This window comes from Rhipicephalus microplus, chromosome 3, assembly GCF_043290135.1.
Source record: "Rhipicephalus microplus isolate Deutch F79 chromosome 3, USDA_Rmic, whole genome shotgun sequence".
In the NCBI taxonomy this organism is placed as follows: domain Eukaryota; kingdom Metazoa; phylum Arthropoda; class Arachnida; order Ixodida; family Ixodidae; genus Rhipicephalus; species Rhipicephalus microplus.
Window position 1 is genome coordinate 201,579,367 of NC_134702.1, and position 16,754 is coordinate 201,596,120.

General features: G+C 50.3%; 1 protein-coding gene across 2 annotated transcripts in view; it reads left to right on the forward strand.

Moving 5' to 3' along the window:
- LOC119170039 (uncharacterized) overlaps positions 1-16,754 on the forward strand; it is a 310,797-nt gene that overhangs the window by 149,444 nt on the left and 144,599 nt on the right. The window lies entirely within an intron of this gene.

Below are 16,754 nucleotides of genomic sequence, written 5' to 3' on the forward strand. Positions count from 1 at the left end.
CGATTTCTCGTAGCGCTCCTTCGACAGCACTTGTGCCGCGTTTTTGTGGCTTTCCACTAGCGCTTCAATCGAGAGGTCCTCACGCTGCTCTCGAATGAGCGTCTCTCGATCAACTCTCGGCAGCTCGCTCCAACTTTTCGCTACAGGCGAGAGCGTTGCAACCCTCTCGCTCTGACTCAATGGCGCCATGTCGTCTCCCCTTTCTACGGAAACCGCGCCGGTCGCTTTAGCGACGGGCCGCTCGCGCGACTGCTCACATGACTCACGCGGAAAATTTCCTCTCTGGGGTTCCGTCGACCCGCCGACAAGGTCACTTAAGAGTTCACCGCATGGAACAAGGTCAAGCTTCCGCGCTTGCGATCGCGTGAGGGCCATGCACGCTAAGTTGGGGAAGAACGATTTGCCCTGCTCTTTGAGAAGCTGCTCCGAGTTGTTGGAGAAAAGATAAGGAAAACGATCATTTAGCGCGGCAGACACAGCCGCTTCGGTGCGAAGCTCACCGAACGGGCCTTCAATGACAACCGTGGCGATTGGTAAGCGAACTCTCTGCTCCTCGGCGACTTGCCTGATCCACGCGCATTCTCCGGTAAAGTCATTCGGAGACACCAATGAAGGATGGACAACGTCCATGGTTGCCGCTGAGTCTCTAAGTGCTCGGCACGTTTTTTCATTCACCCTAATTTCTTGGAGATACGGCTCCAACAACCGCATGTTCTTTTCCGATTCTCTAATTGTTGCAAAAGCAAACTTTTGCTTACAGTTTATCGCGATGTGCCCTTCCTTTTTGCAGTTGTAGCAGATTAGTGGCTTCCGTGATTCAAACGCCCGTGTGGTATCAGTGCGTTGTTTAGAAACCTCACTTGATTTTTCCGCTTCTGTTTTCCCTTCCTCTACAGTGTCCTTCGTAAGAGACGGGTCCTTTTTGAAATTACGGTGCGGAGCGGGTTTCCGTTGATCAGGTTTCTTTGAAAAGCCCTCTTTTCTTTCATCCTTTTCAACGCGCACTGCCCTGCTATGCAACTTTCGGCGAGTATAATACTCCTCAGCTAACTCTGCTGCCTTGTTTAGCTGTACTTCACCAAGTTTGTCCTGCAGCCAAAGTTTGACATCCTCCTCGATGCAGCGGTAGAATTGCTCCAATGCAACGCATTCCACCACTTTATCGCGGTCGTCATAAACACCTTCGCCCTTGAGCCATTCAATCAAATCGGCTTTAAGACGAAACGTGAAGTCAACGTGTGACTCATTCCCCTTTTTAGCATACCGGAACCTTTGCCTGAAAGCCTCGGGTGACAACTTATAACGTCTTAAGAGCACTTCCTTAACCTCGTCATAGCTCTCAAACGCTTCCCTCGACAAGCAAGTTATCGCGTCGGACACTTCGCCGGGAAGAAGAGCTAGCAGGTTCCGCGCCCAAAGAGGCCGCTCCAAAGCGTTTCGCTCACAGACGTGTTCAAACTTGACGAGATATTTCGCCATGTCCTCGCCTACTACGAACGGTGGCAATTGGTCCCTAATTCTAAAACCGCTGACCTGAACTGTTGGAGAAGCTACGCTAGGCGCCTGCGAACACTGTAGGATTGCCAATTCTAGTCGTTTCATCTCAAGGCGCTCCTGTCTCTCGGCCTCCTCGCGACGTTCGCGCCTTTCAGCCTCCTCACGTTCGCGAGCTTCTCGCCTTTCAGCCTCCTCACGGCGTGCTTTAATATCCACCCAGGCCTCATCGACTTCCTCAGCCGACACTCCCTCATCCTTCATGATCTCAAGGATCGCTTGCTTTCGTTTCGCACGGCCCAAAGTTATGCCGAGTTCCTCACAAATTTCGATGAGTTCCTTCACTTTAAGGTTCTCCATCGTTCACACTAGCCTCTTGCTGTTTGCCCCTGTTAACAATTTACTTGCCGTACCCACTATAAGCCTACTAGCACGACGCGCAAGCAATTTTTCACACTCCCGTGTTTACCCCCTCCGCATTAACTTCGGTTTCAAAGCACTTCGACTTTGCTTGAAACGATTAAAGCTCACTTCAATGCTTCACACAACCCTTCTCTAAACTACTACAACCTGAGCTAGAGAAGTCTGGTGAACTGAGGGGAAAACATCAGGCACTCACCGCATCGATGTCGCTGACGCCGGCCGATCCCGCAGCTGCCAACCACTGTTGCGAACGACGGGCCGATCCCGCCGAAGTCACCACTGTTGCGAAGCCACCTCCGACGACGTTACGAAGGGCGCCTCGAAATCCCACCGCTGCGACCACTGTTGCGAAACCACCTCCGAAATCCCACCGCTGACCTCCACTGTTGCGAAAGACGGCGACGCCAACACGGTCCCGAAGGCGCCACTGCTTTCAACTCCGCCGGGAAGGTCACCAGCCGTTTGGTAGCGTATGTTTCTCAGCTCGCGACTGCTTCTGCGCAGAGCTGATAAGACGAGCGGACGAGACGACGGTGAGTTAAACAAGGTTTATGTACAGCATATATACAGAGGCGTTACAATTTCGGCACTGGGGCCGACAGAGACTCGAAGAGCCGAGCTCTCCTCTCTAACACATAGGTCAGCTTTTCGCCTAAGATCGCCGACTCACACACATGTCGGCTCTCCGACACGGGGACCCCTCTCTCATAGGACCGCCGATCGCGACGCGCCGCAGGGCTTCTTTTATTTGCACTGGGTCCAACCAAAATGTCCAATCAGAAGCGGGACGACGACGAAGTTACTTAGTGATAGAACGCGTCTGTCACTACTAACTGTTTTTCGTCATATTTTCCACGATTCCTGGGACGCTCCCTGCGTCCCGCCTTGTGGCGATGGCAGCGGCGACTTCTACAGGCCCACGTGGTCAAACGTCAGCGCCCTCAAGCTCTTCTGTGGCTCAAGGCTCATGGTCCATCACCAGCGACGGCTCAAGAGATGCTCCTGCTCTCGTGCACATGGACGAAGAACGAACTGCTGGCCCGTCTGGCTACAGCTCAGCATTTGTAAGCTCCGCAAGGAAACGAGGCTCTTGGAGCAGCTCCAGTGAAGACACGGACATCTACTCAGTCGACGGCGACGACTCATCAGATGGCAGCTTCGTGTCTGTGATGAGCCGCAAGGCCAAAAGGAGGCTAATCAAGACGTCATCACCAGCAAGCACGTCAACCGTGAAGGCAAGGAATGAACGCTGGCCGCATACCATTCTTTTCATGCCCGTGGATCCTTCCGCCAGCCTTCGAAAATTGAACAGGCAAGCCATTTCTAATGTTCTTGAGGGAATAGCGCAGAATGAAATCAAAGAGGTCCGGCTGAACACACGTAAGAACGTTTTAGCCGTTGACACAACACATGCAGATACGCTGCAGAAGCTTCGAATGATGACAGAGTTTGGAGATGTCAAAGTACGAGCGGTCGTACCGATGACTGGAACCTGCACTGCAGGTGTCATTTACGACATTGACTTGGCAATCCCAAACACGGATCTACCCATTCTGATAAAACCAGCGTACGAAGGAGTGGTCATTAAGCATATAAGCCGCCTCGGGAACAGCCGCTGCGTTAAGCTAGTCTTTGAGGGCGACTCAATCCCTACGCACGTCAAGGTAGGACATTTCCGGCATGTGGTACGGCATTTTGTCCCAAAGCCGCTTCAGTGCCACAAGTGCTTCAAGATCGGTCATGTCAAGGGCGTCTGTACAAACTCCACCGTATGCCCCCGGTGCGCGGAGGCGCACACGGTAGACACCTGTTGTGCAACAACTTATACGTGCGGCAATTGTCGAGGTACGCATGAGGCCACGTCTAAGGAATGCCCAAGACTCAAGAAAGAAATGGGTATCCTGAAAGAAATGGTCAGGGATAACTCAACCCATAGAGAAGCTTCACAGAAAATCCGGCGTCGACGTCGCCACCGACGGAAGCGCTCCAGTCATGGTGATATTCATGCACCACTTCGGTCTACACCGCCATCAACATCTAGTAGAAAGCCAGAGAGTACAAGAAAACCTCCACCGGCGAAGCCTCTCTCTCCTGAAGACTGGCCGGTGCTTGCGAACGCACGGCCTTCCGAGCAGCCCTCCCGCTCTCTGCTCCCAGTGAAAGCCAATGCTGCTGATGACGAGGCTCCAAACGCAGATCGTCAAATTATTCCTATGCTGCGATCCATTGTGAGTGTCATCAGAAGTCTTCTGACAAGCATCGACACGCCAACTGCTAGGAGTGGCCTACAGGTGCTGGACGCGTTGAGTCCGGTCCTTGCAAGCCTCCAGTAAAGCCATGGCCGACAATAACAAGTCGTTCCGTCAGGAGGTCAGAGAAGCGTCCATCTTTCAGTGGAACGCAAGAGGTCTGAGATCTCGCATATCTGATTTTCGCCAGTTTGTTCATCTGCACCGATTTCCCATCGTGATTATATGTGAACCGAAATTATCGCACCCAATCAGATTATCCGGCTACGAGTCATTTTTCTCTTCAAGTGACATCGAAAGTAGCAAAGTTGTTGTATTTATTCGCCGGGAGCTTACTTACGTCGTCCAGCCAGTGCAACCTCACGACAGCAATCAGTACGTGTGCTTGTCTGTTAAAAAAGGAAAAGTGACATTCGCACTTCTAGGCGTGTATATATCCCCATCAGGTCATTTCGACGCCAACAAACTAGACGGCATATTAAGGGCACATCCGGGTCCGTGGGTTATCACCGGGGATTTCAATGCGCATCATCCCATCTGGGGAAGCTCAAGGCTTAATTCAACGGGACGACGTCTAGCATCATTGGTATCCAGCCATGGTCTCGTCCTTCTGAATGATGCCAGTCCTACGTTTTTACGAGGCACTACATATAGCAGCTGCCTTGATTTGTCCTTTGTTTCACGCCGATTTGCTACACGGGTAAAGTGGTTTTTGGACATTGAAACACACGGAAGCGACCACATCCCCACTTACCTGAAGATCAAAGGTATTTCGAACACGTACTCCTCTACCACAACACAAAGAATAGATTGGAGTGTGTTCAAGACTCAACTTGAGGATGCTTGTGAAGAAGGCCTGTCCAATGGTCTTCAGCAAGCTATTAAGGAAACTGCACATGCGACTACGCGCACAATAATACGCTCTTCGAAGTACTCTGAATATGACCTCGAGCTGGAGCGACTTCGTGCGATACGCCGTCGTGCCGAAAGACGATACCGACGCACCAATTCCACAGACGATCTACGGACAGCCCGGCGCATCCAAAAGAAGATACAACGGCGCCTTGACAAATTAGACACCCAACGATGGAGGAAATTTTGTGCGTCGCTAGATCCTCATAAACCGCTGTCTCAGATATGGAGAATTGTGCGAGGCCTACGTTCTGTTCCAGAGCAGCGTTTTCCCTTCAAAGCCCTTGCACTTTTTCATCGCCGGCATGAAATTGAGGTAGCAGAAGATTTCTGCGCTATGACCGTGGGCCAGACAGCGTACACAAGCCTACATACAGTCAATCAAATCCCTCACTCACGGGACCCACGCATGGATCTACCGTTTACATCACAGGAGCTCGATGCGGCGCTCGTCTTATGTAATAAGTCGTCGTCAACTGGCCCGGATGACATCTCATACAAGATGCTGTTCAACCTTGGTAAACGGGCACGAGAAACACTCCTTAACATCTTCAACGATTCCTGGCAAGCTGGCGTCGTTCCGCAAGATTGGAAGATTAGCCGCTTGGTACCGATCCTTAAGCCTGACAAATCTCCCCTGGACATTGCCTCTTACCGACCGATCGCACTCTCAAGTTGCGTAGGAAAGGTAATGGAGAGAATGATCTTGGCCAGGCTTGAATGGTACCTGGAATACTATGAGATATATCCGAACGCCATGGCTGGTTTTCGCCGTCACCGATGTTCGATCGACAATGTTATAGATCTCGTCACATATGTCCAGCAACAAAAGGCAGGTAAACGACTATCTGCAGCCATGTTCCTTGACGTAAAAGGAGCATACGACAACGTTCTACATGACGCCATCCTCGAAGCCATTGAGTCAGTGGGCCTAGGCGGACAACTGTATTGTTGGACACGCAGCTATTTACAAGGGCGAACCCTGTTTGTGAACACTGCAGATGGTCCAACTTCCCAACACCCAACGCATCGTGGAGTCCCGCAAGGTGGCGTCTTGAGTCCAACCCTCTTCAACCTCGTTCTCATTGGACTTATAGAACGATTACCAAGTGTGGTCAAGTCATCCGTGTACGCTGACGACATCTGCGTCTGGACATCTGGCGTGACAAGGCCTCAGGTACGCGCAAGACTTCAGAAAGCTGTGACGTTGGTATCATTGTACCTCAAGGACCAGGGTCTGAAAATCTCACCAGCGAAATGTGCATTGATTGCTTTTAGTCGAAAGCCAATGAGACCATACGCTATATCAATCGATGGCCAAGTCATACCGTATGTCAAGACGCACAGATTTCTAGGCGTATTCATTGATAGAGACCTCTGCTGGGGCCCACATGTGGCCCACTTGAAGAAGAGGCTAACAGAAATTGCTAACTTATTCAAGTATCTCGGAGGAAAAACCTGGGGGACTTCAGTACATGCAATGATGCAATTGTACAAGACGCTTTTTCTTGGCTATTTGCGCTACAGTTTGCCTGTGTTGACCAACACCTGTAGAACCAACATTCGGACTCTCGAAAGTATCCAGGCCATGGCTCTGCGAGTTTGTCTGGGGCTACCGCGATGTTCATCATCAGCTGAGACAATCGAGATCGCTAATGACTACCCGCTGAAGACGCATATCATGATGGAAGTGCTCAGAGCACACGTAAGGCATCTTACTCGTGCCCCTGCCCATCATCTAGCTTCACTGCCAGAAGCCCGACCACGTGCCTCATTCTGCCAGACAGTCTTGTCATATCGCACACACATTCCTGCGGGATATACAACTCCATCGAGGATTTACATTCCCCCATGGAGTATGACCTGTGCGCATGTTGAACTCACGGTTCCAGGCATAGGGTCAAAAGCCCGGCTCTCGTCTCCAGCGCTAAAGCAGCTTTCCCTTCTCTTGTTATATGAGAAATACAGTGACCATACTCATCTGTATACTGACGCTTCAACTAAAGTGAATGGGTCTGCAGGGTCGGTGATCTTTCCTGCAACAGCGACAACGGTGAAGTTTCGTTTATCCCACCAGACATCATCGACAGCTGCGGAACTTGCTGCTCTACGTAGCGCAATTGAAGTCATTAAACACCAAGAAGCCAAGAAATGGAGCGTGTTCACGGACTCTAAGGCAGCACTACAGTGTTTAACATTCGCCTTACGCCGGGGACCTCATGAACAACTAGTGCTGGAAATTAGAGAGCTGCTTCACCACCTCTTCGACGAAGGACACAGAATCACGTTTCAGTGGATTCCAAGTCACTGCGGCATATTGGGCAACGAACATGCCGATGCAGCTGCCCGATCAGCACACGAAAATGGTGAAGAAAAATCTATACCATTTTCAAGGACTGATGCTGCAATGACCATCCGAAAAATCGCTAATGCAGAATTAACATCCCAGTGGAACACCGAGTGCTTACGGCACACGCGACTGCGTAGACTGGACGCGTCTCGTCGACTCCGGCCTCCGTCTGGACTCTCCCGACTCGAGACAACGGTGCTTTGCCGACTATGGCTTGGTGTCGCCTTCACCAAAGCTTTCGCCTACCGAATCGGCATGGAAGACAGTGCTGCTTGCGGTCATTGCGGCAGCGATGAAACTATAGAGCACGTTCTCTGTCACTGCCCTCATTACAGCGTTCAAAGACGGCAACTAGCTGCTGCGTTAGCTCGCCTTGACGACAGACCTTTGTCTGAACAATCAGTGCTGGAAAGAAGACATGATTTGTGTGCTCACAGAAAATCAGTGAAGGCCCTACTGAACTTTTTGCGTGGCAGCGGCCTATTGTATAGACTGTAGCACCCCAGCTCCCCCCCCCTTTTTTTTCGCGCGCGTCTATTTCCCTCTTCGCTTTCTTTCCAATCTTTCTTCCCCATTCCCCCTTCCCCTAGTGCAGGGTAGCAAACCGGATGCTCCATTATCTGGTTAACCTCCCTGCCTTTCCCTCATTTTATTCTCTCTCTCTCTCCAATCAGAAGCGCCGCTGGTCGTCAGGGCAGATTCCTCCAATGGGGTCGCCGCTGGGCCACGTCAGACCCCCAGACATGAGGACGCCGGCTCGCTGTCACGTGCGCCGCTGACTCACTGCACGTGGGCCAGAGATGCGACGCGCGTGTTTACGCCGTTGAGTTGTTCGCGTCAGGCGGACTGCGGGCTGGCCTTGACCCAGATTGCCTTTTTCAGAGGCACGGACGTTTGACGAGGACTCGCTGGCATAACAGCGGCGCGCGCTTTCACCTCCCATGCGTATTTTGCCCAGCGAAGAGGGGAAGGGGCGGACGCGCACGCGAGGGCATGCTTATCTCGCCGTGGGGAGAACGTTACGCCTTGGGCTTTCACCGGAACAATTCTGTTGTAGTTATCGGGTACACAAAGGTCACGACGCTCGCTGCACAGTCTGTTCGCGAAAAGGGCGGGCTTTTCAGACAGAGCGAAGTAACAACTGAGATGCTTATTCGCGTTCATCTGTACCTATGAGTACGTTTCGTGCGCCATTTGTGCGTGAAAAACGCGGGGCACGTTTCAATCTGTTTGCCATTCTACGCGTGACCCTCCAATTTTTTCATTGCTTCAGCTTCGCGGCAAAGCCGTGACTTGTATTTTTATTTTTACTTCTGCAATGAAAATATCTTAGTCCTACTCGCGCCGTCGTCGTCGTAGTTGTCGTAGTAGCATTAGTATTAGCATTAGTAGTAGTAGCAGTAGTAGTAGTAGTAGTAGTAGTAGTAGTAGTAGTAGTAGTAGTAGTAGTAGTAGTAGTAGTAGTGACGTTCGGGCCAGGTGCCCACCGCGCTCAGGCCGGAGTATTACCCGGCGCAACAAACCTGCCCCGACGTGGTGTTCTAGTGGCTAAGGTATACTCGGCTGCTGACCCGCAGGTCGCGGAATCGAATCCTGGCGGCGGCGGCTGCATTTTCAATGGAGGCGAAAATGCTGTAGGCCCTACTGCTCAGATTTGGGTGCGCGTTAAAGAACCACAGGTGGTCGAAATTTTCGGAGCCCTCCACTATGACGTCTCTCATAATCATATATGGTAGTTTTGGGGCGTTAAACTCCACATTTCAATCGACGCAACAAACCTGTATAAGCCACCGTCGCCGCCTTCGGCAGTCGTCATGTCTCTGACTCATTACAAATCAGCGCAGATGTGCGCGCAGGACAGTTACTCCAGGCGGCCGGCAGTGCCCGTCACTTCGTTCGCCCGCTCTGACGGGGGGTGTGCGAACACATTTCAATGCAGTACTTCTCTGCCGCGCCTCCCACGCCCCTCTTTTCATGGTTCCTCTTCACGGAAACCAAATCGACTGTGTAGAACGAGCCCCCGTTTCGATTCTCCTGGCAGCATTGACCCGCTTCCCATGTTGTAAAGAAGAGTGGATGTCTCTTCTGAAGGAAGCCGTCACGCACGCTGCGCCGGACAATTGAAGGCACGCGTGAAGACACGATTGCGACTGAGTGCGGGATCTAAGGCGCTGCACGGATGCTCTGGTCGTCTCTTAGACAGGACGCAGGCATCGTCGGCCGTGTTGTAGATGAGTGACGGGTTGCGCGAAAAGCATTCCTTTAGCAGCAGGCTAAAGAAATATGACCCAGTTGGGTCTGTGTGTGGGTTACCTCGCGATCGTACTCAATCTGGAGTGAGAGATTCCGCGCTGCTGTCGACCTTTCCTAACTGGGATGACAGCAGACGTCGGGCGTCACTGAACGTTGGGACTGTAATCAGTTATTACTTCGTGTTCATCGGTGTTCTATAGGGTTACTGTGAATGTAAAGAAAGCGGGAGGGACGCCATGTAAGGTCAGCTCAGGAAAGTGACAGGTTCCATTTTCTTTCTTTTTTTCTTTCTTTCTTTCTTTCTTTCTTTTTTTCATTCTTTCTTTCTTTTCATTCGTCCTTTCTTTCTTTTTTTCTTTCTCTTTCTCTTTCCTTTTTCTTTCCTTTTTTTCTTTCTTTCTTGCTTTCTTTCTTTTTCTTTATGTATTTATTTACTGTCGCAAGACTCGAAGCTACCTGTTGCCCCTTTCTCTCTACCCAGACTTGTCGCGTCCCGATTCCGCCGCGTAGCTGCGATTCAGGCGTGGCCTTCAGTAAAGAGTACCTTCGGCTTCGTTTGACGCCTCATAGATCCCAATGGCGTCCTCAGTTTCTGCGTTTTCTTCCAGCGTTCTTTTAAGAAATCGCGAATTGCCAAAAGCCGGCTGATCTAGCTGCTGCGCTCTTCATGGTGTGCGTTCAAGCACACATACATGACGAGCCTGGACACAGGATCACAACAGGGGCGCCCTGTGCTTGCCAAGGAACAGAGTGGCTTTTACTCCTTCCGCATGGCCCCACAGAGCACATGCACGTGACCCTTTGATGGATGGATTCCTTGCCTATATACGCGTGCTTCTTCTTCCTCGTTGACCGCGCACCTGTTGTCACTCCTCTCTATCGTGATGAGGTCTGATGACCGTGGAGGGCGATTGTTTTTGGCCGTACGTGAGGGGCTCCTTGCCTTTCAGAGCCTCTTCCGGTACAGGCAACGTGGCGAGCTGGCTCGCTTCGATGGGGTGCCTCCGTCCATTCTCTGAATTCGCTTCAGCGAAATGAGGCGTCGGCCCGCTCAGTTGGGAGGGCTCTGACGACGCCGGCCTGAACGTGGCGCTCCGCAGAGTGACCTGTGGCGAGAGTGGGGTGACCCTTGTGTGAGTGCCCGGAGATCAACGACATGCGCGCGGTCTTCGCGATTTATTACCTGCCACGCTTTTGCATCTACTGAGACATTTTAGTTTTTTTTGTTCGATAGCGATTGAAGCGTTCGAGAATCGGCGTCGACTAATGAACGCAGTGGCCTTATTATTACTCGAATCATTGTGGACGTTGAGCGTCTTTATACGTACGGTTTGTTGTGGGCCCTCGTAACCTTCTGGAAGCCTAATTCTTGGGTTGCAGTGATAGCAGTGTGCAACTTAACCGAAGTATACCCGTACGACTTAAAAAAAAAAATCGAGCGACTGAACGTAGTAAGTTGTCCGAAGGTCAACAGAGGCCGAAAGTAAATTGCCGTTGGTTGCAATGCAGTGGAAGCGAACGTTTTTGCCGTAATCGTTTGCGCGGCTGACCCCGCACTGTGGCAGCCACAGTGCCAGGTAACCAGTGCACCTGTAGTTTTATTCCAGACCTTTATTATTATCCACATCATTTTCAGTGTATGCCTGAATGCTATAAAAGGAGACAGAGAATGAAGTGGACAGCCAAAGGTCCCGTTTTCGAACGACTTTCAACAGTGGACCGAGCCGACAGTTCATGGCAGAAATGAGGACTTCGCGGGAGCCAGCCGCAACTACGTGACTATGCAGAAAATATCCTTCAGGGTGAACGTTTAGCCACGTTTCGCATTTTCAGACTTCACTATGTAAAAAAAAAAGAGACATCATGCGTCAAGCTTCATAGCTTTATAATAGGGCGAACCGCACAAACCTCTGGCGCTCGCTGAAGCTACAGTTTCGTGCATTTATAAATATAGCCTGGACGTAGCCGCATCATCTCACCTTCATTTTATTGTACAATAAATGCAATTTTAGCACATACACGCGTTTCCGAGTACCCGCGAGTGGTATATGGTTAAGCTAGCATATTCCCAGACGCATTATCTGGTATGCGCTGTGTACGAACGCGCAGATTTTCTTCTTGCCAGTTGGCTGCCAGTGATTGCTTTACAGTCTATTTGCAGCTTCGTTGCACCTATACTTTGTGTAACCCACCGCTTCGTTAATAAGCCTTTACTGCTTGGCATGGCGTTCCTTGGTCAGATTTGGTTTGCGCCTCACTCGCCAAATCAACATCATACACCCTGATCTCTGCCACTCGGCGGCTCGTAGTCTTGCCAGACAGAGCGCTCTGGCTTCAAGCGCCCGAGATTTCGTGTTGTCGAGTAAAACGTACGAGACACGACCAGTTGACCTGCAGGCAGCTAGTTGTTAGCTTGCGTCCTATAGACAGAACCCTCCACGACGGCAATGGGCAAGTTTTTGGCCCCATTGTTGGCGATGGCACGGTCTCGGCATCCGCGCCTTTCGGCAGTGACGGAATGTGTGACCCAACCAGGCGTCGCGCGCACGATCGTCCAATTGTCTCCAGGCGAAAAGGGGGCCTTCCTAACCGACGACGTACGCCTCGTTCTATCTCTTAGAGCGGAGCGTGTATGCGAGGGTGGCGACGAATTGTGGGACACTGTGCGCTGGAATTCGGTCTCGCGCCTGCTCGTACCTTGTGGGCATGTTCTTTCTTGCTCTTTTGTTCTCTAGACTGCGCGTGCCTCGGGAGCTACAGCTCGCCTTGTTTCGGTTGCATCGCGGTGGCGGGTCTGTCTGCAATATATTGGCTCGCTGATAATCCTTCGCCCTGGTCGTAACACAACACGCATTGTTCCGGACTTTCGTCGTCTCCTCCGGCTATTTTCCTGACCCTTGGGGGAACGTGCAAGGATTTTGGGGCACGTTGGTCCAACTCAGCCTCCGATATACGTCGTTTCTTGCGACACCACTGTGCGTGTTAATCTGGCCTGGTTTACGTTTTATAAATGCGGTTTTAGCACTCCTCGAAAGAGCAGATACCAAAAAAAAATCACGATATTGGCCTATTTGATGTTGCTAAGACGATGTTCACCGGCATATCGCAAACAACTCTCTACAGTTAAGACCAATGACGGTAAGCTACAGAGATAATACCATGCACCTACAGGTTCATAAATCGCTTACGTGGTCTCATACGCCTTACTTTTTGACTATGCTAAAGTCCATCTTGACATACCTGGATAGTGAGTATGTGCTATGACCATTATTGGTCTGAATTTTCGTACAAATTTGCGTTATGTGATGAAACTCGAAACGTTTTTCTTCGCGTTGTGTAACGTGCTTATTTTGATGTTGCTTTTGTGCCACTTAAGAAAGTATACTTGTTATATGATAACATTGGATCGAATTATGTTAAGCGGCCTGCGGACCGGACTAACTTGTAACGGGAGTCCTTTTGGTAGTATTTAGCCTCTGCTACCGCCGGCTCAATAATTCTGGACAAATGCACCTCAATTCACCATTCTCTAACAAACAACGTTGCTTGTAAGAGCACTGTTACGTTAGGAATAAGAAATTTGTTTTAACCTGTTGCGAAGGCACGATATATACTTTCGTAGCACAGCTAATTGTTCCGAAAAAAGGTACCTTGGTAGCACAGCCGAATTCAGAAACGACTCAGAATCCTGCGTGCAGTGTAACCATCACCAGTGTAGGAGAAGCCATATATGCTCGCATGCAACAGCGTGAGAAAGCGAGCGCGTACAAAAATCAAGATTCTTTTACCTTCTCACTGTCTTTTTTGTTTCTTTTTTTTACGTTTGTCACCGTCTAAATTTCATCTCGAACCTGCTTATCCAGCGCCGCACTCTCTTTCATCTGCAAGCCACTAATGTTTCAGGCAGCTCTAACGAACATACAGATGGATGCTTGCTGGTATGATGGTGACGTATAAGGTTGAATAAAGGGCCGGAACCAGGTACGACCGAAGAGCACAGAGAGAAGAGTGACCGGTAGGAGTTCGGAAGGATCGACCACGCCCTTGTGGAAACGTCGTCGAGGCTTCTTCTAGGAAGACCGAGATGTCCATTAAGAGTGTAATGAGAAGAGACGGCACTGAAGATGGAGTAATTAAGATTGATTCTTCCGGAGAGAGCTAATTACGTTCATTAGAGGATAGTTGCGTTGGAGATACTAAAGGATGGTGAAGTGTCATAGTAAGCGAGCGGATAGAACGAAGCTCCTCACAGAGAGCGGAAAGTGTCTCGTTAGTTTTTAAGTTCGCCGACCGGTGATCTACGTGAGCCTGCGAGATCTTGGGAGCGATTTGAAGTCGAAATGGAAGAACAAATCCGTGTCCGCCTGGGAGTCCCTGCTCACAACTCGTCGCGATACAATAGGCTATGGCTTTGGATGCTCGGCGGCAGCGTCTTCAGGACGAAGCTGTCTTGAATGTCCTAAATGAAAGCACCGTGCAACATATCCATTTGCAGATGTGTGTCGGAGGATGCTCGTTGTCTAAACGGCGTGCAGGAGCCGCTTGTGGGCAGTGCCCCCCCCCCCTTCGCTTCTGAGTGCGGAACATTCCAGTGCCATTGAACCGAGCTTCGACGTTTTACTGGTCAGTTTAATTAGCCGTACGCCTCTTTACAAGCTGGAGAGACGGGAAAAAGTCTATGGGTGTGTTTCTTTACCGTTATCGGTCTCCCACAACGCGATGTTGCAAGGATAAACTCAAATGCTTTCAATGAGGAGCACGGACCAATGAGACTGCATGGTTGCACGTTCTCTAAAGTCACCACCTGAGCATTCAGCTTGCTTATTTGTATATATATGCGCGTCGCTAACGGGCTCGTTCTGCACATCAGATACCTCCCTTTGCGTTGAAATGCGGTGGTCAGGCAATCAGGTTACGTTGTTATTTAGGTCACCGACGTTTCTATTTCTTTTGTGAATATCAAGTGCTTGTTCTTTTTAGACTCCCCGGCCTCTGCCCCTCTCTTTACCCGAGCTTTGAAACGAGCGTGCCATTAAAACCTTCTATCTACCTGTCCTTGCCAGTTGTAAAATGACTAAAAATAATAACACATGCATAAAGAATAATAGGCGTCCTGACCGTTTCCTCTATATAGAAAGCGGAACACCGTATAACTCCGGGCATTTCTCTCTCTTCTCTAATGCACCGCAATCTTCCGCGGAAGTCGAGGGCAGGCCGGTGCGGTGCAGCAACGGTGTGATTTACCGCTGGGTCCGCAGGCTTATTACCCCAACTCGCTTCGTATATATGGTATAATGAGGTACGGCGAGAGACCACGTATGTACATGCGCGGACGTATAATAACGGCGCGCTAGCGACTCCGCTCAGCACCGCTTAACCGGAAGCAGCCGGTAGCGTGCATATTACGCCGCCTCGCACTATATACACCGACTCGCTGGCGTCTTATTTACCTCCCTCCCCCCTCGTTCTCTCCCTTTACATCCATTTGCCAAAGGCACGCCATGCCTTGAGGTGCATAAACCTTATAGGAGCCCGTCTCCTGAATGCCTGACTGTCTTAAGGTTGCTTTATTCGCAATATGCGGAACCATCCGGGGATGCTGTCTTGGTATGTTCGTTATGCACGGTAGCGTGAATGGCAGCCATGCGTACGCAGCTATATACAATATATGCCCGACCATCGTAGTACTGTGCTTCATTACCAGGCGACGCGTTCAGCAGTGGAGACTAGGTGAGTATACTGTAGTCACCATTTCACCGATTAACTTATCCAGGCTCACTTTTCTCGTTCGTATACTGTTCTGTGGAAGCTATAAAGTGTTGAGCATATTGCAATGGCGCGATAACGTTCGGGTTAAAACTAGAGAACTATGCCAACGGAAGAAAACAAACCACGGTATATATATATTGCTCGAGAGCGTTTTGGAGCTGATCAGAAAAGAGCTCACAAGTACTAATGGACGGGTGGACTTGCCTCGCCTCGCCCCACTTCACTCACTCACTCACTCTCTCAATTACTCACTCTCTCACTCTCTAACTCACTCACTAAACGCACACATACACAACTGAACTCGCTTAATTAAAATTGCAGCATAACGCGGTGCGCCTATCAAACACGGTGTCTCTTGCAAGTATACACAAGGGCCCCTCTTCACTATTCCACCCTAGCCTTTCGCTGATTTCTCTCGAGGCATGGCATGCCGCCGCCACGTTCCAGATATCGGCATCACGCCCCGGTGGTCAACACGTTTTCGAGTGCCCGTGCTCCCGAAAGTGGTTGTTTCTTGCGCCGTCATGCAGGCAGAGCCACCGCTCGCGCAGAGCTTGGCAAAGCATGCGCTTGGAGGAGGCCATCCATCAAGGAGACACCACCCGCGCACACACTGCTGCATGGCTTCGTGTCGGCAGCGGTGCGTGTCGCGCCAGTGAGTTGACAGCGACGCCCGGAAAGAAAAAAAAATAAACACAGCAGTGGTGGAAAATTGCGCGTCGTATTATGGACAGAGCAAGGACGGATATATACATAACTCTGCACTCGCTGGAGGACTGCGGAAGTGCGGGAAAAAATAGGGTGACTCGGCCAACCTTGTTGGGTAATGCAGAATTGTCTATGAAGCTCTTGCTTCGGTTGTGGTTCTTATGCGCAAACGTGGGAAATTAGGTTGTGCCAGCACCTAGTATGCAAGCATAAAGGATCAGTTGCTCAAGTAATTACGACTGTCCAACTCGTGTGTAAGCAGGGATTTAATGGAAAATAAAAGTATAAAAAACACTAAACGCAGGAGTGAAACTGCACAAATAATGCTTCTTCTATTCGTGCTCCGGAAACAGGGACGGTCACCAATCACATTGAAGTTGTAGTAGTAGTGCTTGTAGCAGTACGAGTACTGCTCTATATTAGTCGTAGCCTTCGTTTAAACACAAAAACGTATGCTACAGGCCGGTTTAACCTCTTTATTCCAACATGTATAGCAAGTTCACGACTCGATGAAGAGCGGTGAAGAAACTGCTGCCATGCAAGAAATTGTTTTGATTCTTTCGGAGAGAAAATATTTCACAAGCATGCACTGTCAC